Here is a 24,449-nt window from a genome sequence, read left to right as displayed (position 1 = left end):
CACCCCCCCGTCCGGCGTGGAATTACTTTTATTCAGCCCTTTAGTTGTCCCCCAATCACGCGTGTGTGACAAACAGATATATATAGATAGATATATAAAGAGATATACAGTATATAGATATATAGATATATAAAGAGATATACATATAGATATAGATATACATATAGATATAGATATATAAAGAGATATACATATAGATATAGATATACATATAGATATAGATATATAAAGAGATATACATATAGATATAGATATACATATAGATATAGATATATAAAGAGATATACATATAGATATAGATATACATATAGATATAGATATATAAAGAGATATATATCTATATATTTATTGCATTTGTAGTCTGAGTCCCGACCTGAATTGTGTGGGTGGTTACCTACCAGGTAACACATGAGGTTGGTCTGCCCTCGGCAAACATCCGCCACGGTGCCCTCGATCCCCGCGAGGGGAGCAGTAGAGTGTGTACGCCTGATGAGTACTCTTTGCATTATTTCACAAAAAACTATGCAACATACATACATATATATATATATATATATATATATATATATATATATATATATATATATATATATATATATATATATATATATATATATAATTAGATCGGGGCTGCATGGTGGTGCAGTGGGTAGCGCTGCTGCCTCGCAGTAAGGAGACCTGGGTTCGCTTTCCTAGGTCTTCCCTGCGTAGAGTTTGCATGTTCTCCCCATGTCTGCGTGGGTTTCCTCCGCGTACTCCGGTTTCCTCCCACAGTCCAAAGACATGTCCCTAGTGTGTGCTTGGTGTGTGTGTGTAAGCACCGTGTGGTGGGCTGGCGCCCTGCCCGGGGTTTGTTTCCTGCCTTGCGCCCTGTGTTGGCTGGGATTGGCTCCAGCAAACCCCTGTGACCCTGTAGTTAGGATATAGCGGGTTGGATGATGAATGGAGATATATATATATATATATAGAGAGAGAGAGAGATGTGAAGGTGATATGTGGGAAATACGGCATGGATATGGTGGCCGCTTAAAGGAATTCCACCACCAGGATCCACAAATTAGGAAACCTCCCTTGCAAATGAACAATTTCTGTGATATATTTTGGATTCTTCTAATTACCATCTGCTCGCCCAGTAGAGCAGCTGTGTTGAAAATGATTCACTTCGGGAGCTAAAATGAGAACATAGCTAGGTGGATTGAGAGTCAAAATGGTGAGGGTTCAAGCCATACGCTGGGCCTGAGTGTTGTAATATTTAGCACTGCAGGTGGGACTGAGGCTGGGTGTTCGCCGGAGTGCAGTGAAACCTTTAAAAAGTGGGTGCTAGAGGATCTGTACAAAACCTGGCAGGATCTGATCAATAACCTTTTAGAACAAGCTTTTAAATTGAGGAAGCAGGTTCTCTTCCCTGTTTTACTCCATTTATCTTTATTCATTTATTAATTTAACTATCTATCCATCCATCCATTGTCCAACCTGCTATATCCTAACTACAGGGTCACAGGAGGCCGGCTGGAGCCAGTCCCAGCCAACACAGGGCACAAGGCAGGAAACAAACCCCGGGCAGGGCGCCAGTCCACCACAGTTAATTTATCTATTTACTTATCTTTACTAGCTTTAAGTTTTACTCTGCTGGCCTAGCTCTCTTTCTTAGGGTTGCGGGTTGATTTGTTTCGAATCTTTTTTTGTAAAATTTGAGTTATTTGTATGGAATGTTATTTGATTTTAATAAAATCAAAAAAAAAATAAGATCAAAAAATTAAAAGTAGGTGCTAATGGGTTTAAACCTCCAGGCAATTTCCCCCTCAGGGATTAATACAAGAGTACCAAACACCAAATACTAAATTATATCCTCGTGCAGCTAAGCACGGTTAGGCCCGGCCAGTACTGGAATGGGAGACCATTTAGGACAGGGGTGTCCAACTCCGGTCCTGGTGGGCCGCAGTGGCTGCAGGTTTTCATTCTAACCCTTTCCCTAATCAGTTTTCACTGCTAATGAACTCCTTTTCCCTTCATTTTAATAGCCCTGTCTTTAAGGATTCAGTCCTCTGAATTGATCCGTTTCTTCGTTAAATGGCAGCCAAACAGAAATGAGACGTGAAACAAGCCGACAAATGAACGTCAAATTCCAGCCACCTTCACTCCAACCAGTTTCTTAATGAGAAGCCAGTTCTTGCTGTTAATTAAACCCGTTATTGAATATCAGGACTTGTTGCTGCTCTCGTTCTGCCACACTGTTGATTTTCTGTTTTTCTAAGAGCACCGTTGAGATGTTTTTGGTGACCTGAGCAGACCCAACATGGCCAAGACCTTCACCATTCTTCATTTTCAGGTGAGCTGGTCATGTGGTGGCTTGTTTTTTATCTCATTATAGTTTGGCTGTTCCGTAAGGAAAAAGAAACAGCTAAGGGGGTCTGAGTAACGTCCATTAAAACAAGTTGATCGGCAGCAAAAACGGCTCACTGATTAAGAAGATGGTTAGAATGAAAACCTGCAGCCACTGCGGCCCACCAGGACTGGTTCTGGACACCCCAGGTTGCTGCTGGAAGAGGTGTTGTTGAAGGCCAGCAGGGGGCGCCCACCCCGTGGTCTGAATGTGGATCCCAAAGCCACCAGTGCAGTGACGGGGACACTGTGCTGTAAAAATGGCGCCGTCCTTCAGAAAACTGACATCCTGACTCTCTGTAGTCAATCAAGACCCCTGGGCATTCTTTGTAAACAGTGTAAGGGGTATCCCAATGTCCAACCACGGCTTGGTCATTCTGGCCCCCTAATCATCCCCTGTCTCTAATTGCCTATCTCTCTGTCTCTCACCACTTCACCGCCTAATAGCTCATATCTAGTGAGCATATTGCTGCAAAAATGGCTGCCGTCACATTATCCAGGGGGGTGCCGCACATTGCTGGTGGTTGAAGTGGCTCCCCACTCACTGAAGTGCTTTGAGAAATGAGAAAAGTGTTACATAAATGTAAAGAATTATTATTATTACTAAAAAAAAGCAGTCCCATGCAGCCTTTTAAGACAGGGGGTCCTCAGGTTTGGTCCTTGAGGGTCTCAGCGGCTGTAGGTTTTTTTTTTTTTATTGTTTTAATCCAGTTTCATAATTAAAAGCCAATCGTTGCTTCTGAAGCCATCATTGCATAAGTAACGTTATTTTTTTGTGCAATAGAGTGGAATCCCGCCAATCCCACCGCTACTACCTGCTGGCTTCCGGCCTAACAGGCCTCAAAATGGGATGCTGTAGCTGAATTCCAATTGTCGACTTTTAATGCGTTTTGCCTTGAAGCTTTTCCTTGTGTCTTTACAAAAAGAAAAGAGACATAGATAATTCCTAGGTTACTTGCTGCCATGCTAGTGAGAACCCTCTAACAGTTTATCATTTGCCTTTCCGGTGCAGCACTTGTGTAAAAAGTGCTTCTGTCTGCCCCCACTGATGAAGCCTTGACCCTTACAGCGTCAAGAATGGAGTGCCTGCTTGTGAGCGTGAAAGATGAAGGCGTGCGCTCCGTCAATGTGAGTTGTGGCAGCCGATATAAAGGCGACTGCTGGAGCCTCACGGTGTCTTTGAAATGATTGTGGCCGCAGTGTTCGCTTCAGTAGGCGCATTACACTCAGCGGCCACTTTATTAGATACACCGGGTTGGACCCCCCTCAACCCTTTCTGCCTTCAGACCTGTCGTAATTCTTCATGGTGTCGTTTCAACTGGAAACATTCCTCAGGGATTGACGTGAGAGCATCACAGAGTTGCTGCAGATTTGGCGGCTGCACATCCACGATTCCACCGCGTCTACTGGATTGAGATCTGGTGACTGTGGAGGCCACTTGAGTCCAGTGACCTCATTGTCATGTTCAAGAAACCAGTTTGAGATGATCTGAGCTTTGTGACATAGCGTGTTATCCTGCTGGAAGGAGCCTTCAGAAGATGGGGACACTGTGGCCATAAAGAGATGGATATGGTCAGCAACAGTACTCGGGTAGACTGTGGGGTTTAAACGATGCTCAGTTGGTGCTAAGGGGACCAAAATGTGCCAAGCAAATATCCCCCACACCATTACACCACCAGCACCAGTCTGAACTGTTGATACAAGGCAGGATGGATTCCTGACGCCAAATTCTGAGCCCACTATCCGATTGTTTCTTGGACTGCCTTCTTCCATCTCCGAAACATTTCTAGACTTCATGCTGTTCTTACACAACACAGTAATGAAGTATTAGTTAATGTCTTGTCACCTCACGTATAGATTACTGTAACGTGATTCTATCTGGCATCCCACAAAAACTCATCCATCGCTTACAACTTCTTCAAAATTCTGCTGCCAGGATAATAACCTGCTGTTCTAAATCCACTGAACATATCACACCGATTCTCTCTCAACGTCACTGGCTCCCTGTTAACTACCGATTACAATACTAAATACTGCTCTTAACATTTAGAGCTCTCCACAACCTCACTGATCTCCTACAGACTTACACTCCTCTCGCTCCCTCAGATCCTCATCTGCAGCTCGACTTTCTGTACCCCACATCGAATTCTGCGTTCTCTCATAGTTCTCCTTGACTCGGAAATTCTCTTCCCTCTCATATTCGTCATCTCGATTTAATAACACATTTTAAAACTGTCCTCAAAACTTATCTTTTCAAAGTGGCATACTAATTGTGAATTTTACACTCCTACTGCCTGTTATCTTTGTTTGTTTGCTAATTATTGCTTTTTGATTTTTCATTCTCTTTGTTTTTATTTTATTAATGTTGTTTAATCAAGGACTTGGGTTCGCTTCCCGGGTCCTCCCTGCGTGGAATTTGCATGTTCTCCCCGTGTCTGCGTGGGTTTCCTCCCACAGTCCAAAGACATGCAGGTTAGGTGCATTGGTGATCCTAAATTGTTCCTGGTGTGTGCTTGGTGTGTGGGTGTGTGTGTGTGCCCTGTGGTGGACTGGTGCCCTGCCCGTCATTTGTTCCTGCCTTGTGCCCAGTGCTGTCTGGGATTGGCTCCAGCAGACCCCCCGTGACCCTGTAGTTAGGATATAGCGGGTTGGATAATGACTGACTGACTGCCTGCTGAATAATGTATTGCTGAAAAACCTCAATGCTAACTGTCAGAATGAATCCAGTAGGGGGCGCTAGCTCCCTGGTTGGAATAAGTTCTTTTGTAGTAAGGAGACCTGGGTTCACTTCCCGAGTCCTCCCTGCGTGGAGTTTGCATGTTCTTCCCGTGTCAGTGTGGGTTTCCTCCGGGTGCTCCGGTTTGCTCCCACTGTCCAAAGACATGCTGGTTAGGTGCATTGGTGATCCTAAATTGACCCATGTCTGGGTGTGTGTGCCCTGTGGTGGGCTGGCATCCTGCCCAGGTTTAATCCTACCTTGTGCCCTGTTTTGGCTGGGATTGACTCCAGCAGACCCCCGTGACCCTGTGGTAGGGTATAGCGGGTTGGACAATGACTGACTGTTTAATTTCATTGTTCAGGAAACATTGAGTGTTAAGAAAGGAGCCTATTAAATTAATTATTATTATTATTTTTGTTGTTGCAGCAGAAATTGAGACTCATCAGACCAGGTGACGTTTTTTCAATCTTCTATAGTCACATTTTGGTGAGCCCGTGAGAATTGTAGCCTCAGTTGCCTGTTCTTAGCTGACAGGAGTGTCACCCGCTGTGGTCTCCTGCTGCTGTAGCCCACCTGCTTCAAGGTTTGACGTGTTGTGTGTTCAGAGATGCTCTTCTGCACACCTCAGTTGTAACGAGTGCTTATTTGAGTTCCTGCTGCCTTTCTATCAGCTCAGACCAGTCTGGCCATTCTCCTCTCACCTCTAACATCAACAAGGCATTTTCGCCCAAAGAACTCACTGGATATTTTCTCTTTTTTGGACCATTCTCTGTAAACCCTAGAGATGGTTGTGCGTGAAAATCCCAGTAGATCAACCGGTTCTGAAACTAACCGTCTGGCACTAACAACCATGTGAGTTCACAGTCACTTCAGTCACCTTCCTTCTCCATTCTGATGGTCGTTTGAACTCCAGCAATGTCTACAGGCCGAAATGCATTGAGTTGCTGCCCTGTGATTGGCTGATTAGATATTTGTGTTAACAAGCAGTTGAATGGGTGTACCTAATAAAGTGGCCGCTGAGTGCACATTTCAGAATTTTTCATTTTTTTTTTTATCCAACCCGCTATATCCCAACTACAGGGTCATGGGGGTCTGCTGGAGCCAATCCCAGCCAACACAGTGCACAAGGCAGGAAACAAACCCCAGGCAGGGCACCAGCCCACCGCAGGGCACACATACACACCAAGCACAATTTAGGATCGCCAATGCACCTAACCTGCATGTCTTTGGACTGTGGGAGGAAACCCACGCAGACACGGGGAGAACATGCAAACTCCACGCAGGGAGGACCCGGGAAGCGAACCCAGGTCCCCAGGTCTCCCAACTGCGAGGCAGCAGCGCTACCCACTGTGCCCAACTTCTATAAATTCTATCTGTAAGTGGAAATTTACAAGTATGGACAAAGGATAGAAAACCAAGATGTGGCGATTATCACTAGTAAGAATGGCTTCACAGGATGAAATAAATTGAATATTTGAACCATTTTTTTTGGCAATTAAAGGGTGTTACAACATGTTGGCATTCCTTCTTATTCTTTTAATTTTTCTTCAAACAATGAGCATTATTGTTAATTCTTCCTTTTCTATTCTTTGTCAGTGAAGCAGCATAAACTCTCTTTCTTCTATAAAGGTAATCTGAGGCGGTGATTATCAAGAGCTCCCTACTCAATGACATCGCATTTGATTTAATGTGACATGAGTCGGAGAAGGAGGACAAAAGTTTGAAAAATGAGCTTTGAGAGTGAGACATACATCATGTAGCGACTGACGAATTCCTCCTTCACCCACTGAGACAATCAGCCCGATCTCAGTGAGGACAAAACATGAAATGGCCAGCAGCCGCACCACATTCAGCTAATCACATTCAGGCCTTGGATGAGGGGACCATCTAGATTCTAGGAGAACCTTGGGGTTTTTTTGCTGGAAAAGGTATTGGTGAGACCAGAAGGGGGCGTTTACCTCCCCTGATCTGAATGTGGATCCCAGTGCAGTGATGGGGACGCCGTGTTGTTAAGATGGTCCCGTCCTTTCAGTCAGCCTAATCCCTGACTCTCTGTGGTCATTAAAGACCCCTGGGCATCCTTTGTAAAGAGCAGGGTGTTTCTCGATGTCCAGGCTGAATTGCCCCCTAGTCATCCCCTGTTTATCATTGGCTATGTCTCAACAGCTGATGTGTGGTGAGTGTACTGGCGCAAAAATGGCTGTCGTCCCATCATCCAGGTGGATTCTTCACGTCAGTGGAAGTTGAAGTGGCTCCCCACTCACTATGTAAAGTGCTTTGAGTAATGAGAAAAGCGCTATATAAATGTAAAGAATTATTATTTATTCATTATTAAATAGACACTGATGGCTTCCATTCTGTCAGACACATAAGCAAGTGGACTGTCAGTGATGGAGCTAACACTTTGGAGTTTGAGTAGTGGGGTCTTGAAGAAGCCCATTATCTCACCGAGTCCAGACTTTATTCACTTTCTAGCCCACGCCGCTTCGTTTTCGTACCTTCTGTAAACTTAATCAGCCATTTATATTGTTTACCTGATCAGTATGTTTATTTAAATGAGCAGTGCCCCCCCCCAAATGGACACCATGTTTAAAAGCACCTAATTCTGAGAAGGTTCCTCTCACCATAACACTCTGCTCCCTGTGTTTGAGACAATTTTGTTCTCGTCTACCCACGACACCTTGAACTCCCACTTGTTTCAGCTTGACCCCTAGCCTGCCATAGGGGACCTTATCAAATGCTTCCTGATAAATTTAAATGCATCCTACGCTTATATGCTTCTTCATTGATTTCCAGCATGTTAGTGGAATATGAAGGGTCTGAACCCATGACACTTGTAGGTGCCAGGGAGGAGGGACAGGCAACATAAGGATTCTTACCCAGCCTGGGCACCATAATGGGTGGACTGGGCGAATGGGCATACCGGGAGCAACTCATTCCATCACACGACAGGTGGCAGTGTTCCGCAGGGCTGAATCCAATTAGGACGCGTGCAGAGTGGCATTGGAGTTGCTGTCTGGAAACACAGGCCTGTCGGGGTCTTTAGATACCGTCAGAGGAGACTGCCTTGGTTTCTGCACAACCCGCGAGTCCTATGGACAACTTGGGCACAACACGGGCTGGATTTAAAAAAAAATTCACAGCCTCACTTATTTGAGTTGGAGTGGGGAGGCAGCGGGCAGCATTCTCTTGGAGGGGGAAGGAGACAACTTGTATTGGTGTTTCTGTAAGAAAAGTGTTGGTGACAAATGAAAATCCTTTATTTGAGCACAGGAAATGCGCTTGGATGTTATTGTGTCTGTGGAATGGCACTCAGTGGTGCCCCCTTGTGGTTACACACTCCTGTTTGTGACTTGTGCTCCTTGATCTTTTCCTTAGTACTTCCTTCAATTAAATTGTCCGTGATGCGCATTCATCTTACTGGCCTGTAGTTCTCAGATCAGCCTGATCACGCTTTTCATATAACGGGATATTAGGTGGAGTGGTGGCTCTGAGGCTGAGGATCTGCGCTGGGCCCAGAAGGGATCCTACTCTGTTGGGCCACTGAGCAAGACTCGTACTTGAAAATTGCTCCTCTTGCCTGTAAAATGGCTGACCTTGCACTCTGACCCCCAAAGGTCATGCGAAAACACATTGGGGATTAATGCAGTGTACCAAATACAAAAAAAAAATTATATTTATATATATATATCCATCTATTTTCCAACCCGCTGAATCCGAACACAGGGTCACGGGGGTCTGCTGGAGCCAATCCCAGCCAACACAGGGCACAAGGCAGGAAACAATTCCTCTATATATATATATATATATATATATATATATATATATATATATATATATATATATATATATATATATAGTGTGACAAGTGTAGAGGGCGTAGCAGCCACTCAACTCGTTACAGACAGACGCAGGAGGCACTTATAAAAACACAAATGTTTTTATTTTTCCTTCACCTTGTGGGAAACGCCTTCCTCGTTTCCCACAGGCACTGCACAGTCCCACAAAGTAAAAAAGACAATACTCTTCCTCTTCCTTTTCTTACTCTTTCTCCTTTCTCCTCTACTCCTCCTCGGCAAGCTTCGTCTCCATACTCCTGACTCTAACTTTCTGAGTAGTGTCTGTTGGTCCCTTTTATAACGCCCCCGGAAGTGCTCCAGGTGCTTGATGGTGTATTTCCGGCAGCACTTCTGGGTGTGGCAGAAGAACCAACCATAAGGGCTCAGCGGTTGCTGCAGCACCCCCTGGTGGCACCCACGGGTCCCAACAGGGCTACACCAAACCAAACTCCAACTCCCATGAAGCCCTGCAGGAGTCTTAGGCACTGCTGTAACCCAGTGGGGCTGCCATCTCTGGGGGAGATAATGCTCTGCCCACGCTTGCTCCCCTGGTCCTTCCAGCTTGGAGGTGTCCCGGCTGTGGTCCACAACAATATATATATATAATATAATATGTGTGTATGCGTGTGTGTGTTTATACTGTATATGTTTGAGCCCGTTTCGTCAACATAAGATGAAACGGGCATGAGTGGAATAGTATAATATATAATAAGTATAAGCACCACAAACCTGATATAGGTGTATTGAATGAATGCGTAATTAGGCCTTGAGCTGTAGTTGAAATCGCCTTTCAGGCCTCTAGAGCTTTAATCGAAGTCGCCTTTCTCTTTGAATTTTTGCGACCGTAAATCCGCCGCCTGCCGCGATGTCGGTCTCATAAGGTTTTTCGGGGAGCTGCGCAGAAGGCGACTGCGTATTTGGCTTCGGATGGACATGAGTGAGTGAGGAGACTGGCGAATTATGTATTAAGATATATACAGTATATATATACTGTGTATGTGTATATATATATATATATATATATATATATATATATATATATATATATGTGTATATATATATATGTGTATATGTGCATTAGAGGGTCGGCTCAAGTTGGATGGTTGGGAGACAAAGTCAGAGAGGTGAGATTGTGTTGGTTTGGACATGTGCAGAGGAGAGATGCTGGGTATATTGGGAGAAGGATGCTAAGGATAGAGCTGCCAGGGAAGAGGAGAAGAGGAAGGCCTAAGAGAAGGTTTATGGATGTGGTGAGTGAGGACATGAAGGTGATCGGTATAAGAGAAGAAGATGCAGAGGACAGAAAGATGTTGAAGAAGATGATCCGCTGGCAACCGCTAATGGGAGCAGCCGAAAGAAGATGATGTGTGTATATATATATATGTATATACAGTATATATGTATAATATATATACATATACGCATAATGTGTGTATATATACACAACCTTCCAGTCCTTAGTATGCCATGAATTTCAAAAAATATATATGCTCAATCACTTCCTTAAGCACTCAATGATAAATGTTATCTGGTCCTGGTGACTCGTTAGGTTTCAATCTATTTAATCTAAGCAATCTTCTTCCTTTGCGATTTCCAAATCACTTAATAGTCCCCGTAATTGCTGGGAGGTCATTGACGTCTTCAGCGTCACAGGTGGCCAAGACCTGCCACTGACAAGCAGGGACAGACCCTGAGGATGTCACGTGAATGGCAGAGTGAAGACGTGCTTAGAACTCGGAGCGGTGACTCAGAAATCATCTGAGCATCAAGGGCCAAGCTGTGGCGGGTGACAGAGGTGTGACGTCGAGAGATGTCAGCTAAGTGTGAGAATGAAGATTTGCTTTCTGTGGAGGTCAGCGAGTCAGAATTCAGGTGACATGGAGAGTGGTGACCGAGGACGATGAGAGGGTTTGACAGGATCCAGTATTATTCCATGAGAAGGAGGAGGACTTGTCTTGCGTTGTTCTGTTTGGTTTTGAGCTCGTCACTCGTGATGGTCTGTTTTGTACCCCTGTCCTGTATCACCTGCTTCAAAACAGTCCCCAGACGAATGTTTTGCTCAGTTATGTGGACCTGTTTTTGCAAGTCACTTTGGATCGATGGGTCCACTCATTGATTAGATGCAAGTGTGGTATGTAGTCCTGCTGCCTTACGGATCCCGCGTCCTTTGCCTTGTCATTGACTGTGAAGTTTGTATGTTCCCCCGTGACGGAGTGGATTTTTCTCTGGTCTTCTTCAAACATCCCCCAATGTTATGTGGCCGAAAGTGTAGCAGTTAGGGTCTTAATGGACCTGGAGAAGGCCGAGCATCATGTTGTCTGAACTGGGAGTGTTGAGCGTGGGTGGGAGACGACAATAAAGATAGTGACAGCTTCATGGAGAAGGCCAGTGTGTTGGCTCACAAACCTGTCAAGCTGATGACATTGTTCTTTCAGTGCCATTTTTGGAATACAGCTGCACATCATGTCACATTATAAAAATGTTCTCTTTTTAGATGTCTTCATCCCAGAGTGCAGTCACTGTCTATTTCTGTCATGATTCCCACACTCTGTAACCTTTCATTTGTGTTGTTGCCATTCTTGTTGTGGCTTATGTAGATGTACTGAAATGGGGGTCCCTGTCTTTCAGGTATTGGCACTCCTGTCTCAACAAGCTTTACACACCAGACTTTTAGGATTTTCTGCCATTCTTCTCTGTAAATCTTCTCAAGCTCTGTCAGGTTGGATGGAGCCCATCGCTGGTCGGCTATTTGCAGGTTTCTCCAGAACTTGGTTCGAGTCTGAGCTCTGGCAGGGCTACTCAAGAACATTCCCAGAGTTGTCCTTAAGCCAATCCTATGTAGTCTTTGCTTTGTCCTCGAGGGTAACACAGACTCCATCCACCGGGACAATTGAGGGACACAAGGCAATCTGGGATTGAAGTGAGCCATCATGAACATGATTGTGGGTTCCACCAGCACTGATGCTAAACCAGTCCTCCATCTTGGAGTCATTTGTTCTTATCCCACCTCTACCACCAGTGTAATGACCTAAGATGGAGAAATGGAATTAGTAACTTTATGCTGACTGCTGTTAAGTGGGCCTAATAAGGACCTTTGGCTTCTTCCATTACGCTACTCAGGTGTTTTATGGCTCCATATGCTCCCAACTACTTCGATCTTTTGCCCATTGATAAATGTCACCTGACTCTACTTTACTCCACTCATCCAGGGTAAGAAGCAACCCATATGCCACTCTTTCCTGTGGCCCTGGAGGAGCATGTGCCTCTCAGGTCCAGACCCTGGGGCGCTAAACTCCCTCTTCTTACAACCCTTATCCTCAAAGGTATCATAAACTCCATCCACCGGGACATTTGAGGGACACAAGGCAGTCTGGGACTGAAGTGAGCCATCATGAACATGACTGTGGGTTCCACCAGCACTGATCCTAAACCAGTCTTCCATCTCGGAGTTGTTGGTTCTTATCCCACCGCTACCACCAGTGTAATGACCTAAGATGGAGAAATGGAATTAGTAACTTTATGCTGACTGCTGTTAAGTGGCCCTAATAAGGACCTTTGGCTTCTTCCATTACACTACTCAGGTGTTTTATGGCTCCATGTGCTCCCAGCTATGCTACTTCGATCCCATTCATACATATCACCCGACTCTGCTTCACTCCACTCATTTGGGGTCAGTGGCAACCCATATGCCACTCTTCGCCACCGCCAAGTCCATGAGCCAACCTAAGGGCAGGTGTCCACATCGGAGATTCACCAGAGGCTACACATCAGGGCTGATGGATTCTAGCAGACGGAAGATGCAATCAAAGAGCTCTCTAAGTGCCCCCCATCTTCAACACCGTTCACGGAGATGCTTTTATGTCCGCTTCTTCAGGTAGTCACTTCCCCTTGGACAGGTCTCGGGCACCTGAAGAGTGCGTCCCTTCCTGGTCCGGACTGTGGGGTGCTATATTGCCTTCTTTTCATAACCCTCGTTCTCATCGGGACATTCAAGGGGTGCGAGACAATTAGTTCTGCCATATGGTGAGTGTGATAAAGGGGTCCCCATTAGTGTCAGTGTTATGCTAGTCTTTTGTTTTGGATTCAGTAGCATACATTTTGTGCTACCTAGTTACCTCATTAACTTATCTATTTATATAAAATACTTTTCGTGTTTGCAACGGAAATTACGTATGAAACAAATTACGTATGAACACGCGATATGGAAATTACGCATGAAACGGAAATTACGTTGACCACGTGATATGGAAATTACGTATGAGCACAAAAATTATGTATGACCACGCGATATGGAAATTACGTATGAAATGGAAATTACGTTGACCATGCGATATGGAAATTACACATGAAACGGAAATTACGTTGACCACAAGATATGGAAATTATGTATGAAACGGAAATTATGTTGACCACGCGATATGGAAATTACGCATGAAATGGAAATTACGTTGACCACGCGGTATGGAAATTACGTATGAGCACAGAAATTACGTATGACCACACGATATGGAAATTACGCATGAAACGTAAATTACGTTGACCACGCGATATGGAAATTATGCATGAAACGGAAATTATGTTGACCACGCGATATGGAAATTACGCATGAAATGGAAATTACGTTGACCACGCGATATGGAAATTACGTATGAGCACAGAAATTACGTATGACCACGCGATATGGAAATTACGTATGAAACGGAAATTACGTTGACCACGCGATATGGAAATTACGTATGAGCACAGAACATATTATAATACAGGAACTAATCACTTCGTTTGTGGACGCCATTTTTATATCATCTTTACGAATTGTTATTATTTTACTGATATTGAAAAGAAATAAACACAAACACGGCGATCTATTCCATAGAAGTGCGCCCCGCGTCGTGCTCTCCCAGCCCTCCTCTCTGGCGCGTTGAAGAAGACGCGTTCTGACAGAGAAGTCTCATTTATTCGTCCACGTGACTGTCGCGGAAACTGCCACATTGTAACTTTTTATTAGTTGGCAGTACTTGATAGTAGAAGAGATGAGGAAAACAGCTTTGCGTCTTTCTACTTTTTAACTGCGGTGAGCTGTAAACAATGTGCGTGAGAACAAAGTGGACGCTGGGAGGCGCGGAATGTCAGGTTGCTCCACCGGGTCGAGAGCTTCGCAGTTTTGGGCAGCGTCCTCTCTTCTCGCACTGTTTGTGACACTTCAAGTGCCCCGTCGGCTCCTGGGAGAGTGGGAATCTTTACGAATGAGTGTAATCGGCACCATCGAAGCAGGACTCTGTTTGTAAATTGCCCTGCACGACTACTTACTGTCCCTTAAGGTGAGTTCAGGGTCACTAAAACCCCGCAACATTCAAGGTTCCTTTTGCGATTAAGTATTTTAAGAAGTAAATCTCAGGCACGTAGTGCAAGGTTGTCAGGCAGAAATTTGGATGATCACATAGAAAATGTAATTTCTATACCACAGCGGTCGTGTAGCGCCTTTCAAAACGAATCTACTACCGAGAAGTGATCCAAATACATTTTAGCTGCTGTTAGTACTACTTACATGTTGTGTTATAGCGCCTTTATAATGTAGTTTACCCCAAACCACTCCAGTAGTGCTCAATATATCTTTTACTTAAATGTTAATGTTTTACTGTTTAATAACTTATAGACTACATTTTATTTTTTTCCCTTGCACTCAGTGAGTGAAGCCACTGGGTAATCAGCTAGTCTTATATATAAATGTCTACGCGTGGAAGTGTGTGTGTGTCTGTCCGGCCCGGAAGTGAGAGGATGGAGTCGGGGTAAGGGCTCCACCTCTGAGGAAACAGAAAACTCGCCAAGCCGCTAATAACACAAGTGAGGTGAGCACGTCGGCAAAACGAATCCCCCTAGGTGAGAGACCCCCCAGAGTAGTTGCTTTCAATTACCTGACATCTCTACATTTCAGTTTTTTTTCTGATGATTTCAATAGTTTCTAGGACCCCAGGCTTTTTACAGTGCGGGCTTCCACAGCCAGTTATTATATATTTTTGTGTTCATTGTGATGCTGTTGTTTGTTTATCCGTCTCCATTATAAATATATGGCCACATACTGTACCTTTACTTCATGGTCTGAAAGTCAGAGCCCACCCATTCCCGGCTCTAAGGATATTGATGTGTGGCTGACTATTCCTGTGGGTCACCAGAAGGGTAGAGTTGGCAATTTAAAGTAGCACCAATGTCTGGGATGAGGGGTGGGGGTGGTCTAGGGGTGTTTTGCATCTCTTTATTTTTTGGGAAGGAAAAATGACAGATGGTTGGCTTCCATTGTGTCTCCCCCGCAGCTTGTTAATTCTTCTTACTGCACAGTGTATTTTGAAAGGTGGGGGGGGTGTTAGGCGGGGGTTGGTTGGTTAATGAAATCCCACTTCCCTTTCATTGTCACCAGCACTCGGTCACTGCACTCTGGCTGGCAGGTGTGGGCATGCATCTCTGTCTCTCCCGATTTCTCCCTCAGTGCCTGTGTCTGCCAGCCGGTTCCCTTCTCATTCTCTTTCTCCTCTGGGACGCCTCTGTATTGTGCCACTCATCCAAAAATGTAATCCCAGTGAGCAGAACTGTCACCTCCCCACCCCAAGCCGATATGAGAGTGAGTACGTGAGGCAGCCACAGCGCTTTAATGACGCTTTAAGGTCCCAGGGGATCAGGAGCTTTTGGTTTCTGTTTACCGAAATCAAACGATGAAGCCGGACGGAGCAGATTTATTTATTATCCGGGTTTGGGAAAAAAAAATCTTTTTTTCTTCTGAAAGATGTGCTGCTACGCTTAGAAAATAACAAATTATGACGGAGGCAGAAAGGCCATTTAATTCAAGAGTTAAGCTTCATAATGAGGGCCCGAGTTGTAGATTCCAACTGATATCTCCATAGTTCCTCATAAGCCCAGCTGTCGAAGTGCCCGAGTTGGTGCTCATTTGAATTTGCTGAACACAGCGTCTCTAGCCTTTTTGAAGCTCCCTCTCTTTGGGGACCCCAGCGGTCCTTAGATACATGGAAACGGTCCTGGCGTGGAGCCACTGTACCGCCCAATAACAGCTTGGATTTCCCAGCGTTTCTAATTCTCCAACAGAAAATCTCTTATCTCCTGGTTTAAACATGGAGGCGAGGAAAATGATGGCCTGAAAAGTCTTTTAGGATTTCCCCCTTACGGCTCCACTGGGTTCACACGCATTGATGGCTGTCTGTGTGGAGATGGTGTGTTCTCCCCCAGGTCTGTGTGGGTTGTTCTTATGTTTTTATTACCAAATACCAAAAAAACAGGCAGGTTAGGTTGGTCAGATGCTTTCTGGTCAATCTAGTGTGAACCTGTGTGCCCTGTAATTAATCGGCATCCCTTCCAGGACTGGCTTTACATCCAATGATCTTCTCCTCATCCCCATGACTTGGACTTGGAATTCTACGTACTTCCAGTTAAACCCAGGTCAGACTCATAGTGACGTGCAACGATCCGCTTCACAGTGTTACTCATGCGACTTGTTCAAGAAGCTTGAGTGAACGAAAATTGTGCGCCTCCTTCTTGGGTAATGATTCGGTTTGAGAAGCTGAAGTGAACATGAATCGTACATCTCTGTTTAGGTAATGGTTCGGTCTGAGAATGAAATGAATGAGAATTGTGCACTTGATTCATCGTTAGTGACTCAGTTAAAAAATGATAAGTGAACGTGAATCGTGTGCCTTGTTCTTGGGTAATGAATCAGTTGAAAGCACAAACGAGCAAAAATCGTGCAACTCATTTGTGGGTGATGATTCCATTCAAAAATCATAGGTGAATGAGAATTGTGCACCTCCTTCTTGGGTGATGGTTTGGTTTGAGAAGCTGAAGTGAACATGAATCGTACATCTCCGTTTAGGTAATGGTTCAGTTTGAGAATGAAATGAATGAGAATTATGCACTTGATTCATGGTTAATGATTCAGTTAAAAAACGATAAGTGAATGAGAATTGTGTGCCTTGTTCTTGGGTAATGATTCGGTTTGAGAAGCTGAAGTGAACATGAATCGTACATCTCTGTTTAGGTAATGGTTCGGTCTGAGAATGAAATGAATGAGAATTGTGCACTTGATTCATCGTTAGTGACTCAGTTAAAAAACGATAAGTGAAAGAGAATCGTGTGCCTTGTTCTTGGGTAATGAATCGGTTGAAAGCACAAACGAGCAAAAATCGTGCAACTCATTTGTGGGTGATGATTCCATTCAAAAATCATAGGTGAATGAGAATTGTGCGCCTCCTTCTTGGGTGATGGTTTGGTTTGAGAAGCTGAAGTGAACATGAATTGTACATCTTCATTTAGGTAATGGTTCGGTTTGAGAATGAAATGAATGAGAACTGTGCACTTGATTCATGGTTAGTGATTCAGTTAAAAAACGATAAGTGAACGAGAATCGTGTGCCTTGTTCTTGGGTAATGATTCAGTTTGAGAAGCTGAAGTGAACATGAATCGTACATCTCTGTTTGGGTAATGGTTCGGTTTGAGAATGAAATGAATGAGAATTATGCACTTGATTCATGGTTAATGATTCAGTTAAAAAACGATAAGTGAATGAGAATCGTGTGCCTTGTTCTTGGGTAATGATTCGGTTTGAGAAGTTGAAGTGAACATGAATTGTACATCTCCGTTTGGGTAATGGTTCAGTTTGAGAATGAAATGAATGAGAATTATGCACTTGATTCATGGTTAGTGATTCAGTTAAAAATGATAAGTGAACGAGAATCGTGTGCCTTGTTCTTGGGTAATGATTCGGTTTGAGAAGCTGAAGTGAACATGAATCGTACATCTCTGTTTGGGTAATGGTTCAGTTTGAGAATGAAATGAATGAGAATTGTACACTTGATTCATGATTAGTGATTCAGTTAAAAACGATAAGTGAACAAGAATCGTGTGCCTTGTTCTTGGGTAATGATTCGGTTTGAGAAGCTGAGGTGAACATGAATTGTACATCTCCGTTTGGGTAATGGTTCGGTTTGAGAATGAAATGAATGAGAATTGTGCACTTGATTCATGGTTAGTGATTCAGTTAAAAAACGATAAGTGAACGGGAATCGTGTGCCTTGTTTTGGGTAATGAATCGGTTGAAAGCACAAATGAGCAAAAATCGTGCAACTCATTTGTGGGTGATGATTCCATTCAAAAATCATAGGTGAATGAGAATTGTGCACCTCCTTCTTGGGTAAGGAATCGGTTCAAGAATCAAATCAAATCAGTGAGAATCACGTAACTTGTTCACAGATAGCGATTCTGTTTGGGAATCATAAGTGAACAAGAGTCATGTGACTCATTTGCAGCTAATGAATCTGATCGATTTTGAAAGAACTGGTGAATGATACATGTCTGGTGCAATCAGTAAACCATTAAAAAGTGTGCGTTAAAGTAAAGTTGACAGCAAATAATTATTAAAAATTAGAATAATATTTTTGCATGGTTTCATTGTGTGTGACTGATTTATGGAATGCACGCAGAGACACAGACATATTAGATTTAATATTGTTTATATATTCTGTTTAAAACTAAATTCTATTCACAAATTGTACAAAACAAATGATTGAATGTATTGTTACCGTAATGTGCTTTGTAAGATGAAGAGGAGTCATCAGTGACAGAGTTCTCATTCTCGGGTAATGATTCCATCTGAGTTCGAAAGAATCACAAATTTGAAGAGAACAAGAATCACGAATCAGACAGGCAGTACTTGCACATGCTCTTTGTGTGAAGCAAAAGGCCCGACACCATCACACGTGTGCTAACGCACTCTTCTTGAGCTCCGAGTCAGGCCAGTTGACTACCTGGAAAGGGTCATTCAAAAAGAAGGAGCCGTTCGCAAGTCGCCCATTGCTACTGTTAGTCGGTATTGAGCAGGAGGCAAAGGTTGGATCAGAGTTGCTGAGGTCCTACGCATGCACACACACACACACACATCGTCCAAGTGTGGATTTATTATGCAAAGTGGATGCTCTGATGGTCAGAAGTACAAGGGGTTGTGGCCACTGGTGTCAAAGTGCGTATCTGTGTAAGGTGCGGTTTGTTCACTTAAGATGTTCATATCCTGAGTAGCTGATAGCTGGTACTGTGAGTGCTGTGCAGAGTGGAGGCAGACCCTCTGTGTTTTTCCCAGTTGATTCTGGGGTTCATCAGGGGTGTGTTCTGCTCCTACTCCGTTCAATGCGTGTATGGACTGGGTGATGGGTAAGGTCGTGGGGTCCAGCGGCTGTGGGGCATCTGTTGGTGAAGAAAGATTCACAGATCTTGACTTTGCTGATGATGCTGTGATCTTCGCGGAGTCAATAGAGGCTCTGTTCGGGGCTCTCGAGAGACTGAGTGAGGTGTCTGAGTGTCTGGGCTTGCGAGTGTCCTGATAAAAACCAAAGAGCCAGGCCTTTAATGACCTCTTGGGCACGGCCATCATTAGTGTGTCTGTCTGCGGAGAGAGTGTCAACCTCTTTGAGAGGTTTACTTACCTTGGCAGTGACATTCATGTCTCTGGTGACTCTTCCTATGAAGTCAGTAGATGGATTGGGAGAGCATGGAGGGGTCATGAGGTCGCTGGAAAGGGGTGTGTGATGCTCCCAATATCTATGCAAAAGGATTAAGGTCCAAGTCTTTAGAGTCCTGGTGCATCCTGTTTGCGAGACATGGAGGTTATCCAGTGACCTGAGATGAATACTGGACTCCTTCATCACTGTGTCTTTCCGGAAAATCCTTGGGTACCATTGGTTTGACTTTGTGTTGCTCATGGAGTCCCGAATGAGGCACATGACCTGCATTGTGAGGAAGCATCAGTTACAGCACTACGGTCATGTGCCGCGTTTCCCCCCCGAGGGTGATCCAGCTCATAAGATCCTCATTGTTGGGGACACGAGTGGCTGGACCAGGCCAAGGGGGTCGCCCACGTAAACACCTGGCTGCGACAGATAGAGGGTCATTTCTGGAGGATGAGACTGGACTGCGTGTCTGCCTGGGGGGTTGCCAACCAGGATCCCGAGCTGTTTCGTCATGTAGTGGGTGCGGCAACTCGCTCTACCAGTGCATGCTCCCCAACTTGACTTGACTTGACGTGATAGCTGATTTGTTGTAAGTGTCTTGTTTCCTGAGTAAGATTTCAGCCAAAAGACAGCAGTAACAGGACTTCTGACTACCAAATCCTGGACGGTTTGTACCCTCCTATGAGGTCCTCCTAAAGAGTGCAAGATAAAATTAGCAGCCAGCTCCTTTGCATACTTGGATATGATGAACAAGTTTATGAACTCCAGACATGGAAGTAGCTGCTGTCCTTGGTCATGGCCTATTCGTACTCGATATTCAGCACAAACGTTAATCAGAGTGAATAAGTCACGTTCTTCTACAGTGGCCTCCTCTGGCCCTCCTGCTTTCCATTTCATTTTCCAGATCCATCATATAACATTCGTAACTCGCTTAATTCAATTCAGGGTTGTGGAGGGCTGGAGACCAATCCTGGTAGTATAGGACAGGGTGCGCCTATGGGGCCCACTCACATATTGCCAGTTTAAAATGGCCAAATATCCTAATAAGCTTGGCTTTGAGATGTTGGAGGAGAGCCGACACGGAAACCGGGAGGTCTTAAAACCTTTATGTAGACGGCAACTGGACACAGGATTTGAACCTGAGACTCGTGAAAGAGGTTGTGCTACCCACTGTGCCATCCTAACCACCAATCTTCCAGGTGTGTCTTGAGAAAAATAAAGAGTTAATAGCTGAAGTTTTATTTCTTGCCTATGGATGAGCTCAAAGCTTTTAATATTAGCAAATAAATAAATAAGTTAGGTGATGAATTTTAATAGTCTGGTAATCTAATAACCCAGGGAGGCGTACGCATTAGAGGATCACCGCTGTGAATAAATAGTGCTGGGGAACACTACCTGGGAATGTGTCATCGGCACTTTATTGGAATATTCAAAGTTAACAGTGCTGGTGTCCGTATTCATTAGAGATTACATGACGGAGATTTATTAACTGAAATGCAGTCACCCGCACGTACAGCAGGCGTGATTTGTAATGAGAAATCATTGGGAGCCGCTTTCAACACGGCCCTGTGGAGATAATCAGCCTCTCAGAGAAGGCGCTCTGTCGAAATACACTTTGTGGCCAAATCTGCCGCATATATAGCGCCTTTCAGGTGACTTGTTCTGCAGCAGACATTGTACACATCATCCCACATGGAGTCTTGTGCATACAAACACACCCACACACCAAGCACACACTAGGGCCAATTTAGGATCGCCAATCCACCTAACCAGCATGTCTTTGGAATGTGGGAGGAAACCCACGCAGACATGAAGAGAACATGCAAACTCCACGCAGGGAGGACCCAGGTCTCCTAACTGCTATGCAGCAGCGCTACCCACTGCGCCAACGTTTGTGTTGGTTCATCTTTGCTGTACAGCACATTTTTTGAATGTTTAAACTTCTTCTTTCAGTTGCTCCCATTAGGGGTTGCCACAGTGGATTATCTTCTTCAATATCTTCCTGTCCTCTGCATCTTGCTCTGTTACACCCATCCACCCCCAGTTCCACTGTCTTTATTTTCCTCCTCTCCTCCTGCCTCTGGACACGTCTCCCCCCTCTTCTTCTTCTTCTTCTTCTTCGGCCAACAGTAGCCCAATTTCTGCCAGCTCCCCGTTGGCTAACAGTACTGGTGGTGGTTGTTATTAACCCGGGGTTCAACCGATCCGGTATGGAAATTTGTATTGTTATCCGCATATTGATTTGGCAAAATTTTACACCGGATGCCCTTCCTGACGTAACCCTCCCCATTTATCCGGGCTTGGGACCGGCACCAAGTAACACACTGGCTTGTGCATCCCCTGTGGCTGGGCTACCAATATAATAAATATATATTTCATTTTATCGACTATTTAAATTTTTATTATTCTGAGTGGTTGTGTAGGTAGGGGCCCCAGTGCACTGCTTTGCCCAGGGGTCTATAATGCTGGTAAGACGGCCCCTTGCATGTATGTATGTTTTTATGTATGTATGTCTTGTATGTGAATTTCCCCTTGGGATTAATAATCTATCTATCTATCTATCTATCTATCTATCTATCTATCTATCTATCTATCTATCTATCTATCTATCTATCTATCTATCTAGTGCCTTTCAGTATCTATCTATCTATGTATCATATATAGTGCCTTTCAGTATCTATCTATCTATCTATGTATCATATATTATATAGTGCCTTTCAGTATCTATCTATCTATGTATCATATATTATATAGTGCCTTTCAGTATCTATCTATCTGTCTATCTATCATATATTATATAGTGCCTTACACTATCTATCTATCTATCTATCTATCATATATTATATAGTGCCTTACACTATCTATCTATCTATCTATCTATCTATCTATCTATCTATCTATCTATCTATCTAGTGCCTTTCAGTATCTATCTATCATATATTATATAGTGCCTTTCAGTATCTATCTATCTATCTATCTATCTATCTATCTATCTATCTATCTATCTATCTATCTATCTATCTATCTATCTATCTATCTATCTATCTATCTATCTATTATATAGTGCCTTTCAGTATCTATCTATCATATATTATATAGTGCCTTTCAGTATCTATCTATCTATCTATCTATCTATCTATCTATCTATCTATCTATCTATCTATCTATCTATCTATCTATCTATCTATCATACATTATATAGTGCCTTACACTGTCTATCTATCTATCTATCTATCTATCTATCTATCTATCTATCTATCTATCTATCTATCTATCTATCTATCTATCTATCTCTCATATATTATATAGTGCCTTACACTATCTATCTATCTATCTATCTATCTATCTATCTATCTATCTATCTATCTATCTATCTATCTATCTATCTATCTATCATACATTATATAGTGCCTTACACTATCTATCTATCTATCTATCTATCTATCTATCTATCTATCTATCTATCTATCTATCTATCTATCTATCTATCTATCTATCTATCTATCTATTATATAGTGCCTTTCAAATCTATCTATCTATCTATCTATCTATCTATCTATCTATCTATCTATCTATCTATCTATCTATCTATCTATCTATCTATCTATCTATCTATCATATATTATATAGTGTCTTTCACTATCTATCAATAAATAGACGAAAAATAAAACAACAATACACTACCATTGTTTTGTATCCCGGATGATAAGACTTAGCGGGTGATGAGGTCAGGAGGGGGCTGTTAACACAGAATGGAGATTTTCTAAGAATGTTACAGATAAAAATCTCATTTTTAAGCACAGAGTACTTCGGCTTGTTTACATTGGCCCTGGTCCTGAGGGTTGTTTTATCTTCAGATTTTTTGGTCGGCCCTCAGGGTTTAAACATTTTTAACTAGAACACCGAGCTCGAGAGAGAGGCTTAGGGTTAACCCTAAGGGGGTTAAAAAGATCAAATCTGTGTCCCATGGGTTACTTTATAACAATGACACTAATGTTTTTCACTTTGGGTGGCTCGTTGTTTAAGACTACCAGCCCAAAAGGTTAGTGTACAGTGATGGTGACAACATAATCTCATTACGTAACCTCACAAATAGTAATGATGAACTTTATTTATAATACACTTTTCAAGCCAGCCAGCACAGAGTATATCACAATGAACAAATATACCTGAACCAAATTAAATAAGTCCACGAGGTTTTAAACGATACTACGGTAAAGAAAAGAAGAGATTTACAATTTGAACATTACAAAAAGGCTACACAATATATTATAGCAGCGGTTCTCAATCTGTGGGGAAGTAACAAAAAAGGGGGCGCGAATGTTGCCATATGTGCCGTAATTTCGCTATTCGTAGGGAAATTTTAAACTTGTAGCGGTGTATCGGCAGCAAAAAATATAGGAATAAATTTTATTAGGGTTTCAAAAAAATGTTAGGGGGGCGCGATTAAAACTGTTATAAAAACTCGGGTCGCAAATACTTAATGGTTGAGAAATGCTGGATTATAGGATGTATCCTTTAATGCTTTATTGCCTAAAGAATATTCCATTCAGGGCGGCACGGTGGCGCAGTGGGTGGCGCTGCTGCCTCGCAGTTAGGAGACCCGGGTTTGCTTCCCGGGTCCTCCCTGCGTTGAGTTTGCATGTTCTCCCCGTGTCTGCGTGGGTTTCCTCCCACAGTCCAAAGACATGCAGGTTAGGTGGATTGGCGATTCTAAATTGGCCCTAGTGTGTGCTTGGTGTGTGTCCTGCGGTGGGTTGGCACCCTGCCCAGGATTGGTTCTTGCCTTGTGCCCTGTGTTGGCTGGGATTGGATCCAGCAGACCCCCGTGACCCTGTAGTTAGGATTCAGCGGGTTGGACAATGGATGGATGGATGAATATTCCATTCTGATGCAGTGTTTTTTTGCAACACAGGGTCTAATTAGCGCTCCCTGTGAACTGCGTTTTATTTGCATGTGTGTCCAGTTCTTGACTGTCTGTTTTTGATTTTTCTTCTAGCAAAAAGTGAG

At 43.5% G+C, this 24,449-nt stretch overlaps 1 protein-coding gene across 19 annotated transcripts in view; it reads left to right on the top strand.

The window, feature by feature from the left end:
- Positions 1 to 24,449, top strand: part of LOC114647337 (serine/threonine-protein kinase BRSK2) — a 1,001,270-nt gene that overhangs the window by 66,470 nt on the left and 910,351 nt on the right. The gene's annotated exons all lie outside the window — the stretch shown is intronic.

Source organism: Erpetoichthys calabaricus, chromosome 2 (assembly GCF_900747795.2).
Source record: "Erpetoichthys calabaricus chromosome 2, fErpCal1.3, whole genome shotgun sequence".
In the NCBI taxonomy this organism is placed as follows: Eukaryota; Metazoa; Chordata; class Cladistia; order Polypteriformes; family Polypteridae; genus Erpetoichthys; species Erpetoichthys calabaricus.
This window is presented reverse-complemented; position numbering and strand designations above follow the sequence as displayed.